General features: G+C 25.5%; 1 protein-coding gene across 4 annotated transcripts in view; it reads left to right on the plus strand.

Moving 5' to 3' along the window:
• The window catches only part of LOC100200367 (serine/threonine-protein kinase PAK 6), a 32,955-nt gene extending 28,728 nt beyond the window's left edge, over positions 1–4,227 (plus strand). For all 4 annotated transcript variants that reach the window (XM_065800272.1, XM_065800273.1, XM_065800274.1 and 1 more), the window contains one exon: positions 3,773–4,227. The gene's annotated coding sequence lies outside the window, so the exon portion shown is untranslated. The remainder of the gene's footprint in view (positions 1–3,772) is intronic.
• Positions 4,228–6,000: the final 1,773 nt, after the last annotated feature.

A 6,000-nucleotide genomic window follows, 5' to 3' on the forward strand; every position in this document is an offset into this window, starting at 1 on the left:
GTTTATTTGGACTAAGTTGTTTTGAATTTGAAACAGTCCACCATTTTTGAAAAATGCTAAGAAAGTCAGAAGTGTCTTTTCAATTTGAAAAACAACTTCCAAGACTTGCTTTAAATTGCGTGTTTTAAAAATTAAAATGCACAAAGTGTATTAGAAATTGGCATTCTTAGATATAAATTATACATAAATACATACATACGTGCATATACCACAAGGTTCCATCTTTGGTCTTATGTTGTTACTCATTTAAATTCTTCCAGACAATCCTTAAAGTATTTCCTGATAAAAAAAACCTATTATGCTACTAACTTAAACCCCTCTAATTTACGTTTTCTTAGACTTCTACTACTGACTTCTCATATCAAATATCCAACCCATTAAAGTTTAGCACCTGTTAAGGTTAACTCTTTCTTATCAAGCCTGCTATTTTTCTACTCCTGATTCCATTTTTTACCTCTAGAAATTTTTTAATTTTGCTTGTATGGAATACTGTATTTACAATAGGACTGGTTCATCTAGTGATACTCTTTTTCCTTTAAAAAAAGGTCTAAACACACACTTGAAAATGTAGTTTGACTTGTTTTAGCTGCTAAACTTTGTCTAATTGTTCTAAAGTTACATCTTTTTCTCTCACTAATACTACCATGATTGCTGCTTAAACAGTATTTTCATTGTTGATACTATTTTTAGTGTTGTTACGACTTTTAAATAATTCGACTGTCAACTAAATTGACTAATAAATTTTATGACTAATAAATTTTAGTCAATTTAGTTAATTTTAAAAATGTATAAGTTGATTTTATTGACTAAAATCAACTTGTGCATTTTTTTTTATTGACTAAAATCAACTTGTACATTTTTAAAATTAACTAAAGTGACTAAAAGACGGTTTAGTTGAAATATGAAATAAATTTTTTTTCAAATAAGTTGTAATAAAAAAAATAAATTAATTTATATTCATTTTGTAATTTTTTAACGTCGTATCAGTTAAATAATAATGGAGAAAAACAAAATAAGAGTAAGACCGCTTCAACAACAGGATAATTTATTCCCAGAACCTAATGATTTAGGTTAATATATATATATATATATATATATATATATATATATATATATATATATATATATATATATATATATATATATATATATATATATATATATATATATATATATATGTATATATATATATATATATGTATATATATATATATATATATATATATATATATATATATATATATATATATATATTTACGTCGCTAATTTTTTTATAAAATGAGCTTTTTAAAACCACATTATTTCGAAATGGGGCAAGTTGGGACAGCTAACTTTTTTAGTTTCTTATAGAATAATACAAACTCTCTTTAAAAAAAGAATCAGCTTCGCGATGGAAGTCTAAGGTAAAAAGTCCTAGCACTATAAAAATCAGTTTAAACTTGTTACAATTGCATTTTTAAAATGCATTTCTTACAACATGTATAAAAACATATTTCAAATATTTTCATAATTTAAGATAAAGTTATCTATTATCTTTGTATATATAGAAAATTAAATTGAAAGGTTTTGTATTTAAGGAGAAAATCAAAATTTAAAAATGATAAAATTTTATTGATAAAAAGAAGCTGTTTTCGGTCACTTTCAAACATAAATTAACGTTTGAATCTTTTATTTCAGTACTTATTTTTTTATACCGTTAAAATCATAAGAAACTGTAGAAAATAGTTAGCTAATAACATTATTTAAATTGCGCCACTCAAAAAACTGTATTTTGGCCAAATTTTAAGGGTTTCTAAATCACTGTGCATGGCCATGAGCTAGCTCAGAATGGCCTTGTATGAAAATATTTATGAAAATCATAACCATCAAGTTACCAAAAAAAATGAAATGAAATATATAACCGAAAGTTTCTTTAGGTATAAATATGGCTTACATGCTATAAATTGGATAAAACTTTGAGAGAGTAAACAAAAACAGTACATAATAGTTTTATTAGTACTTGCTATTGTTATTAAATGAACAAACATTAAAATCGAAAAAATTAATCGAATAAAAAGGTATATAATAAGGTACTCCTACTAATCGACTTTTAGTCATTTAATAAGAAATCCATAGTCAATTAAATTGGCTATTCAATTTAGTAAATTGACTAGTTGACTAATTGAAAGTCGAACTAATTTTGACTTTCAACTAGTCAACTTTTAGTTAATTTAGTCAAAGTTGACAACAACACTATTTTTAAAGTTTTTGAGTAGTTTTAATTATTTTGTTGAGTGGTTTGCGTAAGCAGCGCCGTACTATCGCAAGTGGAACAAGTGCAATCGCACTGGGCCCCCTATTAAATAAATTTGAAAAACTTCCCAATACCATAAATTACTACGAATTAAAAGGAAAAAAATTTTTTTTTAGTTTCTACACAGGGCCCCCAAAAGTTACAGCACGGCGCTGTGCATAAGTAATATAGTTAATTTTATTTTTTATTAAGTTTTATGAATAGTTATTTTGAAAAACTTTTAGTAGCTGTTGTAAATGATAAAATTATAACAGGTTAAAGGGTTTTTTAATAATTTGTTATTTTTTGTTGAATCAAATCACTAGATGATGAACTAAACTAATAATAAATCTTTACCTTTGATTTTTTGCAACTGAGTATTTTTATTGTGATAATGCCACTAGGAAAATTACCACTCAAGTTTTACAAACACCCTCCATATATATATATATACATACATATATATATATATATATATATATATATATATATATATATATATATATATATATATATATATATATATATATATATATATATATATATATATATATATATATATATATCTGTGTGTGTGTATACACGATTTTTCACATTCATTAACAACACGTGATAAAAAAGTATCCGTAATAAGTAAAATACAAACTTAAACCGAAAAAAATACTTTAAAATATCTGTTTAGTTTTGTAGATTGTATTCATAATTTGCTGTTTATGTGACCACTGGACCATTTAAAATTAGCACAAAATAAGTATGTATATTAGCGTGACTTCAAGTATCAAGCATGATTAATCTGAGGGAGAAATTGTGTACCATTTTGGGTTACATTACCTTTTTTCTAATAAATCTACTATCAGCTAAACTTCTTCATTTCTCAAACATAATGGAAGTTATTTTAAAATGAAAATCTTCAAGGTTTGTTTATGAGATGTCACACACGAACAACAAAATTAGTTAAAACGAAATTTTAGTTATTTAACACAAATATTCAGTGTTTCATCCCTCCCCTGTTGTTCATAATTGATATATATGTACACTTATTTTCCCATGTACCCGTGTTCATATGTTTGTCACCTTTTTAACACACTTAAGTTATATTTTTTTTAATTTATTAAAAGAGGCACTGCATTAGAGGAGGCTCGTCATCTTTTTTTTAATTGTTGTTGCATTGCTTTCTTTAATCTATTATTCTGAAATAAGTTTGTGTTTGATAATGCCACACTTTTTTATTTCAAATAGTTACGTGAGTGTTTATTAAGTATATAAACGTATAAATGTAACAAACTTGGTTTAGTTTAACAATCTATTTTTAGCACTTCACTTAAAAACTGCTTATGTATTAGATATTTTAGTACTTCACTTAAAAACTACTTATGTATTAGATATTTTAGTACTTTACTTAAAAATTACTTATGTATTAGAATAACCAATTTTTAAGTATACAAATGATAAATTTGAAAAAATTAAAAAACATAAAATAATTGTTTGAAATTTTTTTAGGTATTATGTTTCTTAGTGCCCATGTGTTGTTTCAGACGCATGAAATGTTTATACTCGCCCATTTTTCATGCAACGCTTGATAGTTGCTGAGCAATTATTTATTTATGAAAATATACTTTCAACTTTTTTTAAAAAAATCTTTGCGTTTTGTTCGTTTTTTAGTTTGTGACTTTTTTTTTTTTTTTACTTGTCTAAAAATGTAAAAATATTTCAAAATTTTATTTGCAGTAATTCTTGATATGATTTATTATCATCTTAATTAATTCATACTAATGTTTAACTAAATTAAGAGTGTAGCTGCGTTTTTTTGTTTATTAGACTAATTATTAAATGAACTTTTTTTAGTTTGTATTTTGTTTTAGTTTATTTTGGTTTTGATGTTTTATTTGTAAATATTAGAATTTTTTTTTTAGATATTCTTTGTGTCACGCAATAATTTTAAATAAACTCTTAAATCGTTTTTTATCTGACGGTCTTTGAAAAATTCCAAAAAAACAAAACATTCTCTAGCTTACCTTTGCGCTTGGGTTGATCACGTTGAAATTTTTTTCTGGTTTCAAATTAAAACTTTTAATTATGTTTTTTACTTTGTCGGTTGTTAATATTCTTATAGTTGATGATCTGTAAAAGGACTTTTACAATGTATTGAGTAGCAACAGGAGTAGCAAACGCAGGAGGTTTGCAGTGTATTGAGAGGCAGGAGTAGCAAACGCATTGAAATCAAACCTGGAAATGGGTATTTGAAATTTACTGGTTTTTTAATAATTTTAAATTAAAATTTATATTTAAGAATTAAGAACAGTTATGCATATTAGTTATGTATATTAAAATAGAGTAAATTTAATTAAAAATTTAAAAATTAAACGCTTTGTTACTTATACCATAATATGTATACTTATGTATACATATTATGGTATAAGTATAGTATAACCTAAAGTTCAATAACAGCTATTTACTTCACCCTGTTTCACGTGTTTTCTAAATACGGTTTTTATATATACCAAATTAAAAAAAGTTTTTTTCAGCAGGTAGGAAAACAAGATTCAGTTAAGCACTTATTAAATAAATTAAAGAGTGTTGAAGAGAGTTCTAAAGAACATTTGTGAAAAAAATGACAAAAATGTTTTCTGGGCCACAATCAACAGTAAGAAATAGAAGAGTTTAAGTGAGAAATAACTTTAACAACATACCAACGTGGTTTTAATGTCTAACAATCAATTAACCTGTTTTTCTGAAATGATAAGAAAAGTATGCTATTAGATTTGAAAGTCAAATTAGAGGAAAGGTTTTTTGCAAATAGTTCTGTTTTGTTCTAGGAAGAGGTGATAAGATCAAACCAATGTAAACCTTTGTTAATAACTCTGTTAAAGATTTCCTTAAAAACTAACTCTTGAGATAAAATACGAAATTTACTCAACTGACAACATTGGAGCTTAAAAAAGTAAAAAAGCACTTTTTTACATTGATTTCTTGCAATAATAAACTGACGTTTGTACTCAAGAGAGCTGCTCTTGTAAAAAGATGAAAAAATGATTATAACTGCTCAGTTCACTAGAAGGTAAAAACCATTGGAATAAGGTTGAATAACTTGAAAACCATTGGATAGAATAAGGTTGAATAACTTGAAAATGGCAAGAATAAAAGGAGTAAAGAAAAGTGATAAAGGTTATCTAGGAAACGAGTCGCAAAGTTAAATATCTGAGTAAAAGATTTAGAAATACAAAAGTTTTGAGTTTTAGTGCTACCAGGTTCAGTGGAGCTACAGCCAAGCCATTCAGAGTGATGAACATTAAACCAATAAAAATAATTGGCTGACGGTTAAAAAGAGAGGGCTCGGTCAAATTAATCAAAAATAACATCAAAAAGAGTGTAATCTTAAGAAACCCAATATGTTTACCTTCTTTACTTTCAAAACTATTTTTTTCAAAATGTTTCTTAACATATTGAAGAATTACATTATTCTTATTTATAAAAGTATTGTCCACTTAAACGATCATTCCACTATACACCAATTTATCTTAATTGCGAATACTATTTACAACATGTTTACGCATCTATTAATCCAAAATCAAGTCTTGTCAGACATTTTGTTTACAAACACCGCGGCTTAAAACGACCAAACAGATTCTTTAGTTTTAAAATAAAGATAAACCTTGTATACTTAACGATTGTTGATTGGATTCCTACTCTTCTCCATACTCTAAACTTTTTAACACACACATCTGTAT

The sequence above is a fragment of the Hydra vulgaris genome, chromosome 06 (genome assembly GCF_038396675.1).
Source record: "Hydra vulgaris chromosome 06, alternate assembly HydraT2T_AEP".
Lineage (NCBI taxonomy): Eukaryota > Metazoa > Cnidaria > Hydrozoa > Anthoathecata > Hydridae > Hydra > Hydra vulgaris.